We start from the raw sequence: 25,224 nt of genomic DNA on the forward strand, positions 1-25,224 counted from the left end.
TGCAGATGATATGTAGATAGGTGGAGGGGAAGGTAGTTTTGAGGAAGTAGAGATGCTTCAGAAGGGCTTAAGACAGATCAGGAGAATGGGCGAATAAATGGCAGATGGAATATAGTGTCAGGAAATGTATGGTCATGCACTTTGGTAGAAGAAATGAAACGGTTAACTGTTTTCTAAAAGGAGAGAAACTACAAAATCTGAGGCACAAAGGGACTTAGAAGTCCTTGTGCAGAACATCCTAAAGGTTAATTTGAAGGTTGAGTCTATAGTGAGGAAGACAAATGCAACATTAGCATTCATATTAAGAGGACTAGAATATAAAAGCAAGGATGTAATATTGAAACCTCACTGGTGAGACCTCACTTGGAGTATTGTGAGCAAGTCTGGGCCCCCTATCTTAGAAAGGATGTGCTGATACTGGAGATGATTCAAAAGAGGTTCACGAAAATGATTCCAGGATTGAATGGCTGATGGCTCTGGGTCTGTATTCACTGGAATTCAGAAGAATGAGGGGTGACCTCATTGAACCCTATCAAATGGTGAAAGGGCTTGATAGAGTGGATGTGGAGAGGATGTTTCCTATGGTGGGAGAGTCTAAGACCAGAGGACACAGCCTCAGAATAGAAGGGTGTCCTTTTAGAATGGAGATGAGGAAGAATTTCTTTAGCCAGAGAGTGGTGAATCTGTGGAGGCCAGGTCTTTATGTATATTTAAGGCAGAGGTTGATATTCTTGATTGGTCAGGCCATGAAGGGATACAGGGAGAAGGCAGGAGATTGGGGCTGAGAGGGAAATTGGATCAGCCATGATGAAACGGCAGAGCAGAGTTGATTGGTCAAATGGACTAATTCTGTTCCTATATTTTACGGTCTTATGATTATACCCTTTTTGCTGAATTTTGTGTTTCAGTTCATTTCATACTTATGTTATCAAAGTTCAAAGTAAAATTATCACAGGACATATATGTCACCATATACTACCCTGTAATTCATTTCCATGTGGGCATTCACAGTAAATACAAAGAAACATAGGAGAATATAATTTGCTCTTGCCTGGATGAAATCATCTCCAACAATACTGAACACCTAAAACATCAGCATCTCATCCACCATTCTCAACCTGTATTCCTTCCACAACCAATGCACCCTGGCTGTAATATATAACTCTTTGCTTATATATAACTCCTGGTGGAGAAGCTTGTGTGGTCCTGTGAACCCGAGATCCCCAGAGCAATGCCGTCTGGAGCTATGCTCCTGGTAGGGTCACCCATGGCGGTAAGGTCGAGAGTGAGGTCCCTGACAAAGAACAATCCAACCAAGACCTCAACGGTGGAACAGGCGGACGAAGTTACTTCGAACTCAACTGCCGTGAAGGCGGATAAAGGCTGCAACAAATCCATCAGCTCCAGTTGTCGTGGTTTCCTTGCCATTGGAATCAGTTGGTTGATTTGTGAAGTATTGTGTGCTTCTTGGAGTGCAACATCAAGTACACGTTAAACAAATACAGGCACAGGCTTCTTCACTGTGGGCCACTTCTTCAGAACGAAGACCATCATCCTCGACCTCGAGGGATAGCCACGACGACGACGACTCTTTGCTTATTTCAGGTAGCTCCAGATCAGTTATTTCATATGAATTGTTATTTTTCCCCTTTCAAAATACGTAAACATACATAGGGTTTTAAAAGAAATCTGACAATGAAAATGGATTTCACATAGTGAAACAGTAAAAAGAGGTGGCAGTATGCACTTGAAGAATTAGAATCAGGTTTAATCTCTTCGGCATTTGCAATAAAATTTGTTAACTTTGCGGCAGCAGTACAATGATCAATATAGAAAGACATCTGGATTACGATAATTATATATGTGTATAGTATATAGTTAAGTTAAAATACGTAGTGCAAAATTTTTTTAAAAGTATTGACGTAATATTCATGAGTTTAATGTCCATTTAGGAATCGGAAAGCAGAGGAGAAGAAGCGCTAAATCGCTGAGTGTGTGCCTTCGGGCTTCTATATCTCCTTCTTGACGGTAACAATGAGAAGAGGGCACGTCCTGGGTGGTGGGGGGTCCTTGACAAAGCTAATCCTTATTTCAGGTGGGCCAGTGGTAAATCTATAGAAAAGCACACCGGAGAGATAATGGAATCAAACATAATTTTGATTTCTTCGATTTCAATTTTGTTCCTTTCACAAAACATTTTAAGATGCAGTACATGTAATTTGAAATAGGACATATGGTAGGAAGGGAATTTTGGAATGAGCAGGTGACTTTGGACCTCGTTTTCACAGCTGGGGAGTTACTTCCCACCGTGTTAAAGAATGATAAAACATTGCTTGCTATTGATCAGTTTACAGCTTCAGTGCTCTACCGCGAATTAATCAGAGGGTTAGATGGTGAAGGCCTTTGTTGCTTTATTCAGTGACTTTACCAGGCTAGGGTACAATACAGTATACAATAATTGGGTGGTCCGACCCGCTTTTCTCTTCAAACCGCCCTGGGCGATTTACAGGGCAACGAGTATTATTTCCACCATTTAGTAAATTGATGTATTAGTTTATTATGGTCCAGTGTAAAACTTGACAATTTTTACACAGGAAAAAAAATTCATTACTGCACTGCATTGAGAGAGTGCGAGGTGAAACAGTTACCAGCTTTCGGGGTAACATTCGTGGGGGCTTTTTTCCCCTTTACTTCATTCAATCGAAGAACCGTTTGACTGAAGAGAACCCACAACAAGCAGCCCCGACCACTTTCAGCCCTATTGCCCACTGACCCTCCGGCACGAGTGAAATATGGCCACCGCTCTCAGAACGAAAACAGGTTGTACGCTCATGCACAAACACCTATAGCAGCAGCTATATTTATGATATAATTAAAATCCGGCCGGTCAATAGAACACACTCACTACACCGCCGTCGCTTCAGGAGCGCGGCCCCGCACTCCGAGCGCATGCGCACTGTGACTGCCCGGGCTTCACCCTTCCCGCCTCCCGCGCGAGGCCGGAGCGGAGGCAGCACCACGTGACGCCGCGTTCCGTCACGGTGCCGTTGCCGCCGCCGCCACTGTCCCCTCCTCGCCATCTTCTGTCAGAGGAGCCCGATCGTTCATCCCGCCTGCCCGGCTCTGCGGAAGGCGGCAGCTTTGCCCCATTTGTCGGACCGGACCGAGCGCACGCTCTCACACCCGGGAAGAGACAGGTCAGTCCTGCTGTTGTATTTATACTCGTGGCTTCATCTCCCCCTTCCATCCCGATCTCAATTCAGTTCCTTTCCAGTCATCCCCCTTTGACTCGTGGTTGTGCGTGTGATCATTTTTATATCCGTGTAAAGGGACTAAGCCGGTATTTTCCGATGTGGAAGTGTGCAGCTACTTTTGGGGTTGGGGAGAGCGGTGTGAAGGGTGACCCGCTCCGATGTGTTTTAACTCCCGTCCCGTTGATGGTAACAGTGTTAAATAATGTTGTATGGAGTGCAGTTAGTAATACTGGCACCCGTCACTAGGGCAGTCTAGGGGGTGTGTGTGTGTGCGTGCTTCCTCATTCAGGAAATAGAGTACGCCAGGTCACTAAATAAAATCCTGGAAATTAATCCACGTGTACAATTAAAACTGGGATTAATCTTGTATAGCCTTTACATGGATGTGTTACCTGAAGCGATGAGGTTGTTCTTGGTGTGTTCGAATGACTTCATGGTAACTTACTATAAATTATCTCCAGGTTACACATTTTCTGTGGATGCGTCCGGTTTTACAACTATTGGGAGAAACACTACAATTCTCAACAGCGGTTTGTTTGTAATACATGATGTTGCCTTCTGGGTGTTCTTGCCCTGTTGTATTCACCTTCGGTGTCGAGCAGAAAAATCGCTTTAGTGATTAAATACCAATTTAACTCAATCGCTTTAATCAGCAGTTGGTTAATACGAATTGTACACGGCATTGCTCCTAAAAGTGGGCGTTCTCATCCTTTATAAATCCAGGTATTTTTAGGTATATTTGCGCGTTTTCCTTTAATGTGTATTCAAATAATGTTGACGAAATTGTTACCGGCATTGTTTTCTTGGTGGATAAATGTGGACACATGTGGGTGTTGACGGTGGCGGATAATTAGTGTTGATGGCTGTGCTTTGTTGAATGCTGCCCTCTTTCTTTCCCGCATGTGTTTCATCGAAGGTGAAGCAATAATTTGTACTTTAATTTATGGGTCTGGCATTTTGTAGCCTTAAAATTAAAATATTATATGCGAAATACTATATATAATGAAATAATAAAGAAAATAACTGAAGTACTCAACAGGACATGTAGAATCTGCCAGACAGTTAATATTTCAGGTTGATGACCTTTTGTTATTCAGTTTTAATGGAAGGTCATTTCTGCGTTCTGGATTAATAGTGTGATTTTCAAAATTTAGACTTGCAATATATTAAAATAATTAGATGAATTTGAAATAAGTATACAACAGATAATTTAAAAATAGTTTTGCTTTTTATTCTGATTACAATCATTTCATGCTCACTCAGTGCCTATATCCCCATGTAGTCCAAAGTCTTTCAACATCTTTCTTGTTTATTTTCAATGCTCTTTATACTTTCATTTTGCAATCTGGTTGACAATCGTGTACATATTAAACACAAAAATGGGGTGGCATCATGTGGTTTTAGACTAAGGGGCATTATCTGTAATAAATTTAATGTCTTTCTCCTTGATTGAATATGACAATACTGGCATGTCTTTTGATATTCAATTTCATGCTGTTGGAAGCCTAATTTCCTCCATTTACAACATGTTTTGATTTTGAAGATCTATACCGTTTAGCATCTTTTAAGCATTCTTTTCCACTCTTGCTAATTGCCTTTCATGCCGAGGAGGTTGACCAGGATGTTGTTTGGATTCAGAAGTTTTAGGAGAGGTTGGACAAACGTGGGGGTGCTGGCACGGTAGCCTAGCATTTAGTGTAACATTATTACAGCTCTGGTGACCCGAGTTTAATTCCTGCTACTGTCTATATGGAATTTATATGTTCTCTCCATGACTGTGTGTGAGTTTCCTCCTTTCCTCCGGGTGCTCTGGTTTCAGCCCACATTCAAAAGACTTACATTAATTGGTCACATAGGTGTAATTCGGTGGTGCAGGCTTGTTGAGCCAGAAGGGCCGTATCTCTAAATATAAAAAAAAATGCTTGGACTGTTTTCCCTGGAGTTTTGGGGGCTGAAGTGTAACCTTCAGGAAGTGTATAAAATGATGAGAGGCATAAATGGGCTACAGAGTGAGTTAGAGTTATTCTCCCAGAGTGGATATGTTGAATACTGTTGGTTGTATTTGGTAGGTCATAAACACAAGATATGATGCAGGTGCTGGAACTGTTGAGCAACACACACACACACACACACACACACACACACACACACACACACACACACACACACACACACACACACACACACACACACACACACACACACACACACACACACACACACACACACACACACACACACACCTCAGCAGGTCAGTTGGCATTAATGGGGAGAGTAAACTTTTTTTCCAGTTGACCTTTCTAGCTGAGACACTTCATCAAAGTTGGTAGGTGCCTGGAATGCTCTGCCAGCAAGTGGCACAGGCAGATACACTAAGTATTAAAGTGGTATTTAGACAGGCATGTGTACAAGCAGGGAATATAGACCATGTGCAGACAGATGGGATCAGTGGGATTGGCATCTTGACTGATACTGTATTGTATTGTTCTATATGCAAAAAAAGAATATTCTCTGAAACTAGCCTCTGTTTAGAACAAAGTTTCAAGAACTAATTTCTCCTGAAACTGTTAATAAGTTAGTATTTAAAATAAATGAATTGTAGTCCATTTATAAACAGTTTGTAGAATTCTATGTTTTTCATTAAAGACTTAAAATATTTTGTTACGAACTGTTGCATGTTCAATTTGGGTTAGAAATCTGATATTCCTTAATTTAGGTTCCTTTTTAATGAGGTTGACAATCTTATTTTTAATCATCATCAACAATACTGTGTAATTATTAACAAAGATTTGTCAAACAAGTTTGATATGCTTGATATTTTCTTTTGTATCCCATCTCTAAGACTCTTACTACTTGGTTATGTTGAAAAGTGTAGACTTGAAAAGATTATGCAGTCTAATTGGCTAGGCCTAATAACTTACCATTTCCTATTTTTCCCACCCCAAGTTAACTGCTCATACCATCTTCACACTTTACATAAAATAGTTTTATTTTGCTTCTCATGCTTTGAGTCAGTTCTTAAAGTGTTAGCTTTTATTTATGGTTCTGTTAATTTCTTTTGAGAAGCTTGAAAAGTTGAATATCTTCTGAGTCCTCATCAGAGTGAACCATTCATCTTTCCATGTAAACACGTATAGCACTTGTTTCGCTTACAAGGATAAGTGCTACAGATGCCCTTACACTTCCTCCCTTAGCACCATTCAGGGCCCCAGACATTCCTTCCAGGTGAGGCGACACTTCACCTGTGAGTCGGCTGGGGTCATATACTGTGTCCGGTGCTCCAGATGTGGCCTTCTATATATTGGCGAGACCCGACGCAGACTGGGAGATCGTTTTGCTGAACACCTACGCTCTGTCCGCCAGAGAAAGCAGGGTCTCCCAGTGGCCACACATTTTAATTCCACATCCCATTCCCATTCTGATATGTCTATCCACGGCCTCCTCTACTGTAAAGATGAAGCCACACTCAGGTTGGAGGAACAACACCTTATATTCTGTCTGGGTAGCCTCCAACCTGATGGCATGAACATTGACTTCTCTAACTTCTGCTAATGCCCCACCTCCCCCTCTGTCCCTCTGACTATATCTCTTGCCCATCCTCTGGGGTTTTTTCCCCCCTCCCCCTTTTCCTTCTCCCTGGGCCTCCTGTCCCATGATCCTTTTATATCCCTTTTGCCAATCACCTGTCCAGCTCTTAGCTCTATCCCTCCCCCTCCTGTCTTCTCCTGTCATTTTGGATCTCGCCCTCCCCCTCCCACTTTCAAATCTCTTACTAGCTCTTCCTTCAGTTAGTCCTGACGAAGGGTCTCGGCCCGAAACATCGACTGTACCTCTTCCTAGAGATGCTGCCTGGCCTGCTGCGTTCACCAGCAACTTTGATGTGTGTTGCCATTCATCTTTCCAGCTACTCATCACAGATATCTTAAAATGCCATTGCTTTTCAGTACAGCTTTCTGATCCAGGGCTCATTTGCATTAATATGGCAACAGGAATTCATGTATTGTCATCATCTTTAGGAGCTTCCACAATCATGCTCATCTCCTTACTTCTGCTTGTTATTCTGTTGGCCTGTGAGCTACACTGTGGTTTTGGGTGTTGCCCTGAAACCTGACCAGTTAGTTTAGAGTCCAGCTCTTAGTTTTCCTCCCTAGTCTCATTATACCCACATTAACTGCTGCTTGCATTCCAGGGCACCTTCCCAAGATACTCCAAACATCTACTATTTGAAATATTTTAAAATTCATTATTAACAAAGGTTTTACTTTGGTGATTAAACACTACAACATAGTACAGGCCCTAGTGCTGAATATCTAACCTACCCTAAGATCAATTAATTCTCCATCCTACATAGTGCTGCATTTGATACCATCCATGTGCTTATCTAAGAGTTTCTTAAATGCCCCAATGTATTTGTCTCTGCCACCACCCTGGTAGTGTTTACAAAGCACTCACTGCTCTCTGTGTAAAGAACTTGCCTCTGACATTCCTTCTGCAATCACTCCAAAATTGTGTCCCCACATATTGGCTGTAAATGGTTTTTATGAGTGGATGGTTTTTATATGCATTTTTTTTGCCATAATCCCATTCAAAGCAGGCCTTTCCATAAGCCATAGGGGCAGAATTAGGCCATTCAGCCCATCAAGTCGTCTCTGCCATTTCACCATGACTACTCCATTTCCCCCTCAACCCCATTCTCCATAACTCTGCATAACCTTTCATGCCCTGACCTATCACCCTCTGCCTTAAATACACCCAGTGACCCAGTCTCTGCAGCTACGTGGCAACAACTTCCACAGACTCACCACACTTTAGCTACAGAAATTTCTCCTCATCTCTTTTCTAAATGAACACACTCTATTCTGAGGCTGTGTCCGCTGATCCTCGACTCCTGTTATAGGAAATATCCTCTCCTCATCCACTCTTTCTAGGCCTTTCAATATTCAATAGGTTTCAATGAGATTCGCCCACCCCATTCTTCTAAATTCCAGCAAGAGCCATTAATCACTCCTCATACGATAAGACTGGAATGATTCTCGTGAACCTCCCCTTAATTTCCCACATCCATGAATTGTGGCTGAAAGAAGATTATAGTTGGGAGTTTAACATCCAAGGATACATATTGTATCGAAAGGATGGGCAGGTAGGCAGAGGGGATGAGGTGGCTCTGTTGTTGAAAAATGAAATGAAATCATTCGAAAGAGGTGACATAGGATCGGAAGGTGTAGAATTATTTTGGGTAGAGTTAAGAAACTGCAAGGGTAATGAGACCCTGATGGGAATTATGTAGAGGCAAAGATGTGATCTACAAATTACAATGGGAGATAGAAAATGCATGGTAGAAGAAAATAAAAGTGTAGACTATTTACTAAATGGATTCATTTCATCTGTACTCATCTATTTTCAGGATCTACAGGTTTTCTCTTGTTTGTGAATATTCAAAGCCCTCGATTGAATGGATGTGGAGAGGATGTTTCCTATGGTGAGAGAGTCCATGACCAGAGGGCACAGCCTCTGAATAGAGGGGGAATCCATTTAGAACAGAGATAAGGAGGAATTTCTTTAGCCAGAGAGTGGTGAATTTGTGGAATTCATGGAGGCCAAGTCATTGAGTATATTTAAGGCAGAAATTGATAGAATTTTGATTAGTCAGGGCATGAATGGTTATGGGAGGAGGGCTGGATATTGGGGCTGAGAGGAAAATGGATCAGCCGTGATGAAATGGCGAAGAAAACTTGATGGGCCAAATGACCTAATTCTGCTCCTATACATCTTATGGTCTCTGAAACCTCTCCGATGTCATCACGTCCTTTCTGCTCATATTACTTCAAGTGAGGCCTTGCGTATCTTATACAGCCTCAGCAGTATGTCCTTGCATTTATATTCTAGTCCTCTTGAAATGAATGCGAACATTGCATTTACCTTCCTCACCACCAACCTGCAAATTAACCTTTATGGCAGGGGTTCCCAATATTTTTTATGCTATGGACCAATACCATTAAGCAAAGGGTCCGTGGACCCCAGGTTGGGACCCCCTGCTACAGGGAATCCTGCACAGGGACTCCCAAGTCCCTATGCACCTCAAATTTTTGGATTTCACCACAGCTTGTCTGCAGTACTATTTCAGCCTATTTTGCAGAATAATCTTGTGTCATAGGATCAAGACTTGTATAAATCCATCACAGCTGTGTATATCTGTCACTCATTTTACCTGCTTGCTTAATTATGTATTACCAGCACATGCACTAAATAATCTGGAAGACTTGGGTTATGTTGACATACCTGGTAAACACTTTGTAGCTTCTATGGTCTCATTTTTGCAAAATGGTCAGTAAGCAATTAGCTGTTGTTTTATACTGTGCTTCATTTTATTTTCTACAGCTAGACCAGGTGTAAACTGAGTTGCCAGTTTCTCACAGTCATGCAGCAGTGGTCGGCAAATGTGGTTGGCCAAAAAGCCTGTTTCCATGCTCAATAACTCAGGCTCTGTAATCAGATATGGGATAAGTGATTATTGAAAGAAGAATGTTAACTGACAAGAATTTCAGCAGAACCCTTTGCAATTCATAGTCTAATGCCTGTATAGTACAGTACATGTACCTTCTGCCAGAGAAAACAGTATGGTTTAAGAAATAATCTCTTAAAGGATTGATCATCCAAGAGTACAATATACAACTCAGCATTTTAATGGTTCATAATATTTTCTAAAGAGAAACAATAAAATAGTATTTAGTGGTGGAATTTCTTTGGGCTGCAGAGGAGGAAGCTGAGGCCTGTGTGAGGACTGATTGTTTGGTATTTAAGAGGAGAAAATTGAAAGGGATACCAAAAATATGGCAAGTAGAACTGATATTGTTTGCTATTGGTATGGTAGTTTTCAGCATACTGAGGGGTACAGATTTGTTTTCCTGGTGTCTGAACAGCATTGTGAGAGTGTCAGTTTTGGAGTTTATCTTTTAAAGATTACTGAGATTTTTGTAGTGAATGTACAGTATGCACTTGATGTATGTGATTTTGACCTTTGCAATTGTATAGCAAAGTAATAGTTTACACTTTTTATTGATTCTTAAAATGACATCCTTCTTCACAATTGCAATGTTTTGACTCCTGAAATTGGTGCTAGCAAATTTTATTATAGATCAGAAGTTTGGTAAGTCTATATTTTTAAGTAATGCCATCTGCTTTTCTCAGTTTGTAGGTGGATTTTAAGCAGTGTTTTGGATTCTTACAGTATTTACTGTATATGGTTTATAGCAAGCCAAGTTCTGATTTTACAACATAAGATTGCCAGAGTTACTTTGTATGGTTTAGTGTATATGGTATCTGTATACCAGATTTACTGTGTTTACGCAATAAGATATAGGAGTAGAATTAGGCCATTTTACCCATCGGGTCTGCTCTGCCATTTTATCATGGCTGATTTAATATTACTCTCAGCTCCATTCTTCTGCCTTCTCCCTATATTCCTTCATGATTTGGCCAGTCAAGAATCTATCAACCTCTGCCTTAAATATACATAAAAACTTGGCCTCCATAGCTGCCTGTAGCAAAGAATTCCACAGATTCACCTCTTTCTGTCTATTCCTCTTCATCTCCATTCTAAAAGGATGCTGCTTTATTCTGAGGCTGTGCTCTCTGGTCTTGGACTCTCCCACCATAGGGAACATCCTCTCCACATCCACTCGATTAAGGTTTTCACCTTTCGATAGATTTCACTCCTCATGAGGTCACTCCTCATTCTTCTGAATTCCAAGGAGTAGAGACCCAGAGCCATCAGATGCTCTTTATTTGACTAACATAGAAACATAGAAAACCTACAGCACAATACAGGCCCTTCGGCCCACAATGCTGTGCCGAACATGTACTTACTTTAGAAATTACCTAGGGTTACCCATAGCCCCCTATTTTTCTAAGCTCCATGTGCCTATCCAGGAGTCTCTTAAAAGACCCTATTGTATCTGCCTCCACCACCATCGCTGGTAGCCCATTCCACACACTTACCACTCTCTGCGTATATATAAAAAAAACTTACCCCTAATATCTCCTCTGTACCTACTTCCAAGCACCTTAAAACTGTGCCCTCTCATGCCTTTCAAACCTGGAATCAGTTTCGTGAACCTCCTTTGAACCCTCTCCAGTTTCAGCACATCCTTTCTAAAATAAGGTATTTGGTCTATGGCAAGCCATATTCTCTTTTTACAACATGAGATTACCAGATTTTTATAAGGACTATATTGCTATTTTTGTGGTTGAAAAAGCAGCTTTGTCTCTCCAGAAGCTACAAGTTGAGGTTTCACGTGAAGTTAGTTGTCGTGTGCAGTGTTTGATTGGACCTGTATTTAAAGCAGAGTCCATTGTAAAGAAGGACTAGTCTTGAACGTCTCCATTTAGGTTGCCTATTGTCATAGTGTCTTGGTACATCTATAGTACTAGACGGCATATGATTGCTTTCAGTATGGATTTATAGTTTCAAAGTTTGGATTAAAAATTGAAAGCACTGAAGGAATTTTCATTAAGGCAAGGCTGCTGCAAAATGACAAATTTCATGTCGTATAAGGCTGATAATAAATTTGATTCTGAAAAAATACCCATCTTGGAATTATTCTAGTAATTAAGGAAGTGTCTCATATAAATGTAAACAATGGTCATAACTTTTATCTTTATGACCAGGTGTTTGAGATTGCAGGTAAATTTTCAATCCTGTTTAAAATGGATGTCAATAATATTTAGATATTTGTTAAGCTTTGCATTTTTTTTCTTTTTGCCTAGTGTGTTGTTTGCTTTGGGAAAAAATAGAGGTATATAAGGTGCATTTTAACTTCAAGTTAACTGCTCCTTTTGAAGTAGAGAGCCGTCTGTTGACTAGGGAACTATTGGCAAAATTTTATCAATACCAAAAATTAAAGTTGGCACCTGTAATCTGTACCAAAGAGGAAGTTAAAAGGAATATTGTTCTTTTACTGTGTATATTTATTAGTACTAATAGAAGATCTGAATGAAAAGTATGTGGATAAGTTGCAAATATCTTCAGGATTTTTTTTTGCAATACAGAACATAGAACAATACTGAACGGGAGTGGGCCCCCCGGTCGGAGCGTGGGACGGGAGTGGGCCCCCCGGCCGGAGCGTGGAACTGGAATGGTTCACGTCCCTGTGTCCCTTGCCTTTTTACATATATACCTAAATGCCTGTTGGACATTGAATCTGTTTCTACCACTTCACTGACAACTGCCAAGTCTTGCTGTATAAGCTTTCCTCTCTCACCTTAAATCAATGCCGTCTAATATTTAGCATTTCCACCCTGAGAAAAAGACTGGCATTTTAGCCCAGGGGTTTCCAACCTGGGGTCAATGGACTCCTTGCTTAATGATGTTGGTCCATGGCATAAAAAAGATTGCGAACCCCTGGTCCAGCTTATCTTATAATTTTATAATTTCTGGTGAGTCTCTTTGGCATCCTCTCCAAAGCTTTCACACTGTTCCTGTAATGTGATCATGGCTGGAAACAATAAATGTTCAAATATAGAAGAATATCCCTCCAGGATGCTTATTGGAAAAAGTGAATGTAAAATGCTAGTGAAAGGGTTCAGGCAGCTAACAATGTCTAATGCACGTTATGTGGTATTTCCAGTAAGATTTATAATTCCACATTTTTTAAAAAATTGGGAGTACACCAGCACTCCAGTCAATTAGGAATAATAATACTTGGTTTTCTGTGAGCATTTGCATTTCACAGCTTGGTAGCTGAAGCAATTTATACAGTTGAGTACAAAGTAGGTGTTCTCCAGCATATGCACAACCATAACAAACCTAATGTGCCAACAGATGGTAGAAAAATATTGACACCATTTTCCTCTTTGAATCGGAATGTGAAGTACATACTCAAAAGTATTAACCAAATGTCTGGTCAACATGAACATGCTGACAGATTTATGCTGCACAAAATTATCTTGGCTGTTGTTGTAGACCAGTTTTCCACAACCTTTTTTAGCCCAACGCTCCTCTTAAGCATAATATACTTTCTGGCCCCTGCATAGTGTAAAAAAAACATGTCTACCATATACTAACATGAGAAAAATAGTTCTGCTTTAAATTTTCATTAGCCTTTAAACCTAACTTACACAGACTTGTGTGCTGAACAGCAGCTTTGATATCAATGTGATCCTTGAGCTTGGTAGTTTTTAACAGGAGTTGAAATATCTGGTTTAAGTTGTGATAGCAAAAGCCTCGTCCCCACGTGTAACAATGTCCAAATAGTTTCTGCTTTCTGTGAGCATGTGGTTGACTGCACTGAAGCCCTTTTCAACAAGATAGGAAGATGGAAGTACAAGGAAGAGCAGTTTGTCTCTTCTCCAAAGACCAGGAAACTTCATGTGACAGTGTAGCCACATACCACAAAGCCAACATTCTTGAAAAAGCACGTTTTGCTTCTTCATCATTCTGAATTTTGATGATTTCTTGCAAGCTCTTTTCCTGTTCTTCTACTTTACAAAAAAAAAATTGGCTAATTACCCAGTCCAGAATTTCCTGATCGTTCAAATCCTTGAGTCGATTCTGAAAATCCTTCTTCAGTGACTGCAGGTACTCTTGCAAATCATCATCTGTGGAAGAGAGTGCCATACTTTCCATTCAGGAAAACAGAACATTCTTCTCCCAATGTTTTGCTTCTACGTTTCCAATTTTCTGAGAAAAGTGGACACTGCACTCTTTGCATGGATTAAATTGAAACTCTCACCCTGCAGTTTCATATTTAGAATATTCATTTTGTCTCTCAGATTGGCTAGGTATGCCACATCTTCACATAGAAGTTCAATCTTTTTTTCCAAACTCTTGTCAACTTTGAGCAGCAATCAGCCATGATGTCAAAAAGATCAAAGAAACATTTTAAGTATCAGTCTTTTGACAGCCAGCGCACTTCAGTGTGAAGAACCAAGCGTTCAAACTCTTCATCGTTATTTTGGCATAACTGGTGAAATATTCTGCTATTTAATGGTTGAGCTTTGATTTTGTTGATAGCGGATATTATAAGAGTTGTGCTTGAAAAAAATCGCTGGCCTGGGTTTTTGGCTGTGAGGTGTTGATGAAGTACACAATGGATTACAAACAGACTTGGAATTTCTTTTTGCGTAGATGCCACTAAACCAATATGGCAACCTGTCATATATGGTGCTCCATCTGTTGTTGGAAGTCGGAATACTTTTATCCTGTATATGTTCTGAGCTTGTTGTAGACTGATTCTCCATTGATATTCAACATAGAATATAGAACATAAAAATCTTCAGCACATTACAGGCCCTTTGGCTCACAATGTTGTGCCACCATGTAACCTACTCTAGAAATTGCCGAGAATTCCCCTACACATAGCCCTCTATTTTTCTAAGCTCCATGTACCTACCTAAGAGTTCTTAAAAGACTCTATTGTATCCACTTCTGCCATTGCTGACAGTGTATTCCACACACCCACCGCTCTCTATGTGGATAAACTTGCCTCTGACAACCCTCTGTACCTGCTTCCAAGTACTCTAAAACCATGCTCCCTCATGTTAGCCATTTCAGCCCTGGGAAGAAGCCTCTGGCTATCCACACGATCAATGCCTCTCTTCATCTTATACACCTGTATCAAGTCACCTCTGATCCTCCGTGGATCTCATGGCCAAGGAGAAAAAGCCAAGTTCACTCAACCTATTTTCATAAGGCACACTCTCCATGCCTTGTAAATCTCTTCTGCACTCTCTCTATAGTACCTACATCCTTCCTGTAGTGAGGTCACCAGAAATGAACACAGTACTCCACGTGGGGCCTAACCAAGGTCTTGTATAGTTGTAGCATTATCTCACAGTTCTTGAACTCAATCCCATGGTTGATGAAGGCCGATATGCGATATGCCTTCTTAACAACACCGTCAACCTGCGCAGCAGCTTTGAGTGTCCTGTGGACATGGACCAAAGACCTCGCTGATCCTTCACACTGCCAAGAGTGTTTAATATTATATTCTGCCTTCAAATTTGACCTACCAAAATGAACCATTTCACACATATGTGGGTTAAACTCCATCTGCCACTTCTCACCCCAGTTCTGCATCCTATCGATGTCGTGCTGTAACCTCTGTCAACCCTCCAGACTATCCACAACACCCCCAACATTTGTGTCACTGGCAAACATACTAACCCACCCTTCTACTTCCTCATCCAGGTCTTTTATAAAAATCACAAAGAGGGGAAGCAGAACAGATCCTGCGGAAGACCATTGGTCAACGACCTTCATGCAGAATATGAACCATCTACAGCCACCCTTTGCCTTCTGTGGGCAAGCCAATTCTGGATCCACAAAGCAAGGTCTCCTTGGATCCCATGTCTCATTGTTTCTGAAAGAGCCTCACATGGGGATCCTTACTAAATGCCTTACAGAATCCATATACACTACATCTACTGCTCTACCTTCATCTCTGTGTTTTGTTACATCCTCAAAGAATTCAATCAGGCTCGTAAGGCACGACCTGCCCTTGACAAAGCCATGCTGACTATCCCTAATCAGATGATGTCTCGCCAAATGCTCATAAATCCTGCCTCTCAGGATCTTCTCCAACAACTTGCCCACCACTGAAGTAAGACTCACTGATCTATAATTTCCTGGGTTATCTCTACTCCCCTTCTTGAACAAGGGAACAACATTTGCAACCCTCCAATCCTCTGGTACTTCTCTTGTTCCTTTTGATGATGCAAAGATCATTGCCAAAGGCTCAGCGATCTCCTCCCTCGCTTCTCACAGTAGCCTGGGATATATCTCATGCGGACCCGGCGACTTATCTAACTTAACACTTTTCAAAAGCTCCAGCACATCTCTTTCTTAATGTCTATATGCTCAACTGTTTCAGTGAGCTGTAAATCATCCCCACAATTGCCATGGTCCTTTTCCCTGGTGAATACTGAAGCAAAGCATTCATTAAGTCCTCCTCCAACGCCATGCACACATTTCCATTATCACACCAGTTTGATCCTATTCTCACACGGCTCATCCTCTCTTCACGTACTTGTAGAATGCCTTGGGGGTGTTCTTTAATCCCATTAACTAAACCTTCTCATGGCACCTTTTAGCTCTCCTAACTTCATTCTTAACCTCCTTCCTGGCAACCTTGTAATTTTCTAGAGCTCTAACAGTACTTAGTTTCTTGAACCTTTCGTAAGCTTTTTTTTTCTTAACGAGATTTTCTAGATACTTTATACATTGTGGTTCTTTTACCCTACCATCCTTTCCCTGTATCTATGCAGAACACCATGCAAATTTTCCCAGAACATATGCCACATTTCTGCTGTGCATTTCCCTGAGAACATCTGCTGCTAAGTTCCTGCCTAATAGCACCATATTTCCCCTACCCCAGTTAAATGTTTTCCTAAGTTGTCTGCTCCTATCCCTCTCCAGTGCTACGGTAGAGGAGAGAGAGTTGTGATCACTATCCCCAAAATGCTCTCCCACTGAGAGATCTGACATGTGACCAGGTTCATTTCCCAGTAGCAAGTCAAGTCCAATCTCTCCTCTAACTGGCTTATCTACGTGTTAGACCATAAGACATAGGAGCAGAATTAGGCCATCTGGCCCATCGAGTCTGCTGTGCCATTCAATCTTGGCTGATCATTTTTTTTCCCTCCTCCTCAACCGCACTTCCCAGCCTTCTCCCGCTAACCTTTGATGCCATGTCCAATCAAGAACCTATCAATCTCTGTCTTAAAGACACCCAACGACCTGACCTCCACAGCTGCATGTGGCAACAAATTCCACAAATTCACCACCCTTTGGCTAAAGAAATTTTTCCGCATCTCTGTTTTGAAAGGGTGCCCCTCTATCCTGAGGCTGTGCCCTCTTGTCATAGACTCTCCCACCATGGGAAGCATCCTTTCCACATCTACTCTGTCAAAGCCTTTCAATATTTGAGAGGTTTCAATGAGATTACCCCCCCCCCCAATCCTCCTGAATTCCAGCAAGTACAGAGCCATCAAACGTTCCTCGTATGATAACCCTTTTGTTCCTGGAATTATCCTTGTGAACCTCCTCTGGACCTTCTCCAATGCCAGCATATCTTTTCTAAGATGAGGGGCCCAAAACTGTTCACAATACTCAAGGTGAGGCCTCACCAGTGCCTTACAAAGCCTCAGCATCACATCCTTGCTCTTGTATTCTAGACCTCTTGAAATGAATGCTAACTTGGCATTTGCCTTCCTCACCACCAACTCAAACTGCAAGATAGCCTTCAGGGTGTTCTGCACAAGGGCTCCCAAGTCCCTTTGCAATTCAGATTTTTAAAATTTTCTCCCTGTTTAGAAAATAGTCTGCACATTTATTTCTACTACCAAAGTGCATGACCATGCATTTTCTAACATAGTATTTCACTTGTCACCTTCTTGCCCATTCTCCTAATCTGTCTAAGTCCTTCTGCATCCTAGGTGTTTCCGCAACACTACCTGTCCCTCCCCCAATCGCCATATCATCTGTGAACTTGGCAACAAAGCCATCTAGTCCATCATCTAAATCATTTATATACAGCATAAATTAAGTGGTCCCAACACCGACCCCTAAGGAACACCACTAGTCACTGGCAGCCAACCAGAAAAGCATCCTTTAATTCCCATTCACTGCCTCCTACCAATCAGCTAATGCTCTAACCATGTTAGTAACTTTCCCGTAATACCATGGGTTCATAACTTGGTAAACAGCCTCATGTGTGGCACCCTGTCAAAGGCCTTCTGAAAGTCCAAATATTCAACATCCATTGCATCCCTGTTACCTATCCTACTTGTAATCTTCTCAAAGAATTCCAACAGATTCGTCAGGTAGGATTTTCCCTGAAGGAAACCATGCTGACCTTGTCCTATCTTGTCCTGTGTCACGAAGTACTTCATTACCTCATCCTTAACAATTGACTAACACATCTTCCCAACCAATAAGGTCAGGTTAACTGGTCTTTCCTTTCTGCTGCCTTCCTCCTTTCTGAAAGAGTGGAGTGACATTTGCATTTTTCCGGTCCTCTGGCACCATGCCAATGATTTTTGAAAGATCATTTCTAATGCCACCACAATCTTTAACACTACCTCTTTCAGAACCCGAGGGTGCATTTCCTGGTGCGGGTGATTTGTGTACCTTTAGGTCCTTCAGCTTTTTGAGCACCTTCTCTCTTGTAACAGTAACTGCATCCAGTTCTCTTCCTTCACACACTACAACATCAGGCATACTGCTAGTGTCTTCCACAGTGAAGACTGTTGCAAAATACTCATTTAGTTCATCAGTCATCTCCTTGTTCCCCATTATTATTTCTCCTGCCTCATTTTCTAACAGTCATATATTCACTCTCATTTCTCTTTTAACATACTTGAAAAAACTTTCACTATCTACTTTGATATCATTTGCTAGCTTGCTTTCCTATTTCACCTTTTCCCTTCCAGTACTTTTTTTTTAGTTGCTCTCTGTAGGTTTTTAAAAACTTCCCAATCCTCTATCTTCCCACTAATTTTTGCTTTGTTGTATGCTCTTTATTTTGCTTTTACAAAAGCTTTGACTTGTCAGCCACGGTTGTACTATTTTACCATTTGAGTATTTCTTCATTTTTGGAATACACATGTCCTGCACCTTCCTCATTTTTCCCAGAAATTCATGCCATTGCTGCTCTGCTGACATCCCTGCCAGCAGCTCCTTCCAGTTTACTTTGGCCAACTCCTCTCTTGTACCACTGTAATTTCACTTACTCCACTGAAATACTGCTACATCAGATTTATTTTCTATCAAATTTCAAGTTGAACGCAATCATATTGTGATCACTGGTTCCTAAGGGTTCTTTTACCTTAAGCTTCCTAATCGCCTCCAGTTGATTACATAACACCCAATCCAGTATAGCTGATCCCCTAGTAGGCTCAGTGACAAATTGTTCTTAAGCCTTCTCATCAGTATTCAACAAACTCACTCTTGTTTTCCATTACCATCCTGATTTTCCCAATTGACCTGCATTTTAACATCTCCCATGACTACCATAGCGTTGCTCTTTTGGCTTGCCTTTTCTATTTCCTGTTGTAATTTGTGGTTCACCTCCCAACCACTGTTGGGAGGCCTGTATATAACTTCTATCAGTGTACTTTTACTGTTGCAGTTTCTTAACTCAACCCACAAGGATTCAACTCCTTCTGATCCTATGTCACATCTTTCTACTGATTTGATGCCAATCTTTACCTGTAGAGCCACACCAACCCTTCTGTCTGCCTACCTACCTATCCCTCTGATACAATGTGTAACCTTGAACATTCAGCTCCCAACTACAGCCATCCTTCAGCCACGATTCAGTGGTGGCCCTAACATCATACCTGGCAATCTGTAATTATGTAACAAGATCATGTACTGTATTTGCTATCCTTTCTGATTCTGCGTCCCTAATGTTTTGATACTTAACCTGGTGGCTGCAACTAAGTTCTATCACCTGCCTGCCCTTCCTGACAGTTTGACATGTTGTGTCAGGAAACCTTCCTCAACACACTTAACTCCACCCCATCCAAACCCCTTGCTCTAAGGAGATGCCAGTCAATATTAGGGAAGTTAAAATCACCCATCACAACAACCCTATTATAATTGCACCATTCCACAATCTGCCTCCCTATCTGCTTTTTGATGTCTCTGTCACTACTGGGGGGGGGGGTCTACCCAGAAAAGTTATTGCCTCCTTCCTGTTTCTGACTTCTACCTACACTGACTCCCTCCATGACCTCCTCCTTTTCTGCAGCCGTGATACTGTCCCTGCTTAGCAATGCCATACCCCCACCTCTTTTGCCTCCCTCCCTGTCCTTTTTGAAATATCTAAAGCCTAGCAAACTCAGCAGCCATTCCTGCCCCTGAGACATCTGAGTCTCTGTAAATGGCCACAACATCATAGTTCCATGTATTGTTTCCAACCTTTTAGAAAATAGAATCTCTTCATAAGCTTTTTTTCCATTTTTGATAAACCATACATATGCCATTAGCAGTGCCTTGTCTTGCACAGTTGACTCGTCCAGTTGTATCCCAATTTCTGTTTTATGTAACTCTGTGTGTAGTTGATACTCAATGTCTTCAGTCATTTCGTCAATACGACGAGCTACAGAGTTATTACTCAGAGGAATTGATTTTGAAATATCCTTTTAGAGAACAGTGGTGAGCACTTCTGATATAGCAGGCATTATTAATTTTTCACCAGTTGTATGAGATTTTCCATATTTTGCTGTCATTTTGGAAATGTTATAAGAAGCAATGAGACCACTATTAAGGTCATTTAGCTTTTTTGGCAAATAACTCGAGTATACAACACTTCAAATGCTTCTTTCATTTGAGTAAATACCATAAGTATACTGAGTAATACTTTAAGTAGCCTTTTCAGGGTGTCTTACAGAAGTGTTCCTCTAATCTTGATGGTTTCATGGCTTCATTAGACAGTACGTTATTACAAGTAAGACACAAGGGGTGTCGCTGATGTGACGAGAATGGAATAAAAACACGCTCCAGGTACGTAACATTGTATTGACACACTTTCTGTGGTTTCTGTTTCTTAGCAGCAATAGAATTCAAGGCTTCGCCACCTTCAGACTCATAGAGATCTGCTGTATGTATTTCACCATCATTAATGGTAATAAGTTAAAATAAAAAATGAATACAAACTGGGAATGCCTATTGGATGTTGATGACGGCAGCGAGTTGACATGGATGGACTGATGGTAGTGGCACGCAAAGGAACGGCGAGGCGAAGATAAAGAGAATTACAGCAGTGAAAGTTACGTTGAGAAGGATTCAGATTGGAATTGAATGTTAGTTGGGAAAGAGCTGGTGTTTAGCAAGCTACCTTTATACTATTCTAGTTAGATAGATAGAGCTAGATAGACACGTTTGATCCCAAAGGAAATTACAGTTTCAATAGACAATAGACATTAGCTGCAGGAGTAGGCCATTCAGCCCTTCGAGCCAGCACCGCCTTTCACTGTGATCATGGCTGATCATCCACAATCAGTACCCTTTTCTTGCCTTCTCCCCATATCTCTCGACTCCACTATCTTTAAGAGCTCTATCCATCTCTTTCTTGAAAGAATCCAGAGAATTGACCTCCACTGCCTTCTGAAACAGAGCATTCTACAGATCCAAAACCCTCTGTGTGAAAAAGTTTTTCCTCAACTCTGTTCTAAATGGCCTACCCCTTATTCTTAAACTGTGGCCTCTGGTTCTGGGTTCGCCCAACATCGGGAACATGTTTCCTGCCTCTAGCGTGTCCAATCCCTTAATAATCTTATATGTTTCAATCAGATCTCCTCTCATCCTTCTAAATTCCAGTGTATACAAGCCCAGTCACACTCCAATCTTTCAACATATGACATTTCATAGCAGCATTACAAATATACAAATATTAGAAGAGAAGTAAGAAAGAATAATAAAACAAATTACCTCAAACAGTCTAACAGGAGGGAGTCATTACTTCCCTGGCTATAGGTTAGAGCCTAATGGGTGTAATTGACCAATCACGTAAGGTCTCTTAGTGCCCAAATATGGTTCTCGACTGCACATATAAAGCTGAGGTTGCTTTAAACACTTGAAGATTCTAGCATTTGAGTTAGCATGGCTGCCTCAAGTCTGCAGGTTCACCGATTGGCTCTGTTTCACTGCTTGGTTCCTGCCAGTGCTGTATCGTTACGTGACCTGTTTTCCGTAGACTTGCCAAGTGTAAATTGCATGAGCTTTTTTTGTGCTGTGAGCCGAGAGAAACTGTTGGGCACCCTGGTTGCTAATTTATGCGTCCCTAATAATGTCTGTTTCGTTGGTAAAGGTCGTATGGGAGTGCCAAGTTTCAGGCACGTTGTGATGACAAGTGCTCACTGCCTGCAGAGCTATGGTTCTTCCTGCATTCCAGTGCCTCACCCTGGTTGTTTTTTTGTGGAAGTGCCTGCTCTACTAATGATTGGTCAGGTGTCATGTCTGAAGTTAGACAAAAATTTAAAACCTCTGGGAACATGACCTACAGATTTCAATTGATGAGGATACTTGGAATAAAATTTTTAAACTTGTTCACACCTCTACGTTATGTGCGCGTCACTCTCTTTTACAATTTAAAGTGGTTCATAGCTCCTATATGACTAAAGATAAGCTCTCTCGTTTTTACTCAGATTTTTCTCCTTACTGTAAAATGTACAATGTCGAAGAGGCCTCTCTAATCCATATGTTGTGGTCCTGCCCGCAGCTTGATAAATTTTGGAAGTATTTCAAACTTTCTTGGAGCTTTTTAAAGTAAACTTTAAACCCAACCCTCTGACTGCCTTGTTTGGCATTGTTGGAGGAAATAATTTTACTCCTAAGCCGAATGATTTGCATATTTTGGCTTTTATTTCTCTTTCAGCCAGAAGAGTTTTGTTGCTTAAATGGAAAGAAGCTGCTCCACCTACTCATGCCCATTGGTTGATTGATGTTATGTCATGTTTAAATCTAGAGAAGATAAGGTGTTCTGTTTCTATACCTAAACAAGATATTTTCACATTATGGGGACCTTTTTGGAACTGCTTTCTCAATTTTCAATTTGGTCAGCAATGATGATGGCTATTATATGTTTAAATTTACGACTATAGGTCAGATTTTTTTTCTTTTAATCAAACAGCTTTTTTCCCCTGTTTTTTCTCTTTTTTTTCTACTTGTTATGGAGTTTTGATTTTAGATTAGAATAAAATATACCTTTTCAATATTATGGTTGCATTTCTAAATGACAACAGAAGAAAACTGAGTGTTCTCATAATTTAATTTACAATACATAGTTATGGGGAAATTCAATCTTGTTTCTGTTTCCATAATACCATAATGTATTTTGTATTCATCTATGCAAGTAATTAATAAAAATATTGAAAAAAGAAGTTAGGGTGCTGCTATTTCTCATTAACCCTCCCACCTTGGGGGACATAACTGTCTTTGTTGGGAATCACTCTTGACTATATATCTAGACTCGTGCACTCCCTGCCATCACCCAGGCCTCTTCATGTATAAAAAAACACAGTAGTGTTTTGTGTACGTTACTGGTGCTTCATACATGATGAGACCTGGGTAACCTGGGTTGTAAAGGCACCTTATTTGTTAGCTTATGTGTGGTAATCATACTTTCTGTGTTGTGTGTAAGTTGTATGTACTTTGTTGTGCACCTTGTTCCAGAGGAATGTTGTTTCCTTTGGCAGTATGCATGTATACAGTTGATGACGATGAACTTGAACTTGTTTATCACTGTATAGCATATAGGGACTTATTAATTTTAGCAGTTGAGTTAGCATGGCCTCCTCAAGTCTGCAAGATGGCGCCAGCAACCAATGGCAACGTTGCAGACAGCTCACAAAGCTCCTAGGTACTCATCTTCTGAACTTTATCCTGTTGTGCTGAAGTTTTAAACTCGGCAAAGACTAACATCAGTTCCATATTTGCAATTTCATCTACAACTGAGAAGTGGATAGGCAAAGGACCAAAGAGACCATATTAAGATACAGAATCCCTTTGATCACAGTAATTAGAGTGATACCCTGCTGTCTGTTGCATGGAAAGCCATCAGTGTTTCCACCCAGTGGCTGAAGAGCTGCTCCCTGAATTTACTGAATGCACAATGGACATGATCTTCATTGTTTGAGCAGTGCTAAGAGATGTGCATGGAGGAGTACAACCACTATTTGTGGCCCTTTTAAACCTTGCCAAAATGATTGGCCACCAGTTGGATGGGACTGATTCTTGGTGCAGACCCCCGCAGGCAAGGCCGGAACATTCCTTTCATACCCTGACTGATCAAGAATCCATCAACTTCTGCTTTAAATACATCCAATGACCTGGCCTCCCCAGCCGCATGTAGCAACTAATTCCATAAATTCTCTGCCTAAAGAAATTTCTCCTCAGTTCTGTTCTAAATGGTCATCCCTTTACTCTGATGCTGTGTCCTCTGGTTCTAGACTCTCTCTCTCTCTGTTCCCCCCCCCCCCCCCCCGTAGGAGACATCCTCTCCACATACGCACTATCTAGGTCTTTGAACATCTTTCAACATCTGATAGGTTTCAATGAGATTCTCTCCCCCCCCCCCCCCCATTCTTCTAAATTCCAACAAGAACAGTCCCAGAGCCATAAAACACTTCTCGTACATTAACCTTTTCGTTTCTGGAATCATTTTCGTGAACCTCCCCTGAACCCTCTCCGATGTCAGCATATCCTTTCTTAGATAAGGGGCCCAAAACTGCTCACAAATACTCCAAGAGAGGCCTCGCCAGTGCTTTATAAAGTCTCAGCATTACATCTTTGCTTTTGTATTCAAGTCCTCTTGAAACGAATGGCATTTATTACAGGTTCTCTGGTGCAGAGCAGCGTACATCAGACCCTCCTGGGAGGCAACAAACACAGGAGGTGTATCCGTTTGGTTTACCCAGAGAAATTGGCAGCAGCAGAACATTGCAATAGATAGATAGATATACTTCATTGATCCCGAGGGAAATTGGGTTTCGTTACAGCAGCACCAACCAAGAATGGAGCATAAATATAGCAATACAAAAACCACAAACAATCAAACAACAAAATGCAAACTATGCCAGATGGAAATAAGTCCAGGACCAGCCTATTGGCTCAGGGTATCCACTGGGGGAGCTGCAAAGTTTGATGGCCACAGGCAGGAACAACCTCCCGTGACGCCCAGTGTTGTATCTCAGTGGAATATGGCCGGAGTCCAACAGCAAGAAGTTCAATATCCAGTCTACAAACACGTTCCTCGATCGTAATATGACCCGGATTGCACCATCCGTTGTTAACCAGATGGCCATAGGATTAACTTTGATGGCACAAAACTACTGTGCTGCGCCAATGAATTTTGGGACCACCCGGTGAAGGAAGCCATTGATATAAAACTAGAGAAAAGAATTTTAACAAAGATGGAGATCTCGCTCTAAGTAAGAACTGAAATTCGATTATAAATAAGGTGGGACA

The 25,224-nt window shown here is 41.2% G+C and overlaps 1 protein-coding gene and 1 long non-coding RNA gene across 8 annotated transcripts in view; one reads left to right on the forward strand and one right to left on the reverse strand.

The window, feature by feature from the left end:
• LOC140212282 (uncharacterized) overlaps positions 1 to 2,964 on the reverse strand; it is a 172,047-nt gene extending 169,083 nt beyond the window's left edge. For both annotated transcript variants that reach the window (XR_011889683.1, XR_011889684.1), the window contains exon 1: positions 2,906 to 2,964. This is a non-coding gene — a long non-coding RNA (uncharacterized lncRNA). The remainder of the gene's footprint in view (positions 1 to 2,905) is intronic.
• A 43-nt stretch (positions 2,965 to 3,007) lies between these two features.
• LOC140212381 (protein PALS2-like) overlaps positions 3,008 to 25,224 on the forward strand; it is a 205,656-nt gene continuing 183,439 nt past the window's right edge. For 5 of the 6 annotated variants that reach the window (XM_072283114.1, XM_072283113.1, XM_072283120.1 and 2 more), the window contains exon 1: positions 3,008 to 3,197. The gene's annotated coding sequence lies outside the window, so the exon portion shown is untranslated. Of the gene's footprint in view, positions 3,198 to 3,673; positions 3,691 to 25,224 lie in introns of those variants that run through there. The other variant, XM_072283118.1, reaches the window with a different exon arrangement.

Source organism: Mobula birostris, chromosome 19 (genome assembly GCF_030028105.1).
Source record: "Mobula birostris isolate sMobBir1 chromosome 19, sMobBir1.hap1, whole genome shotgun sequence".
Classification (NCBI taxonomy): Eukaryota; Metazoa; Chordata; class Chondrichthyes; order Myliobatiformes; family Myliobatidae; genus Mobula; species Mobula birostris.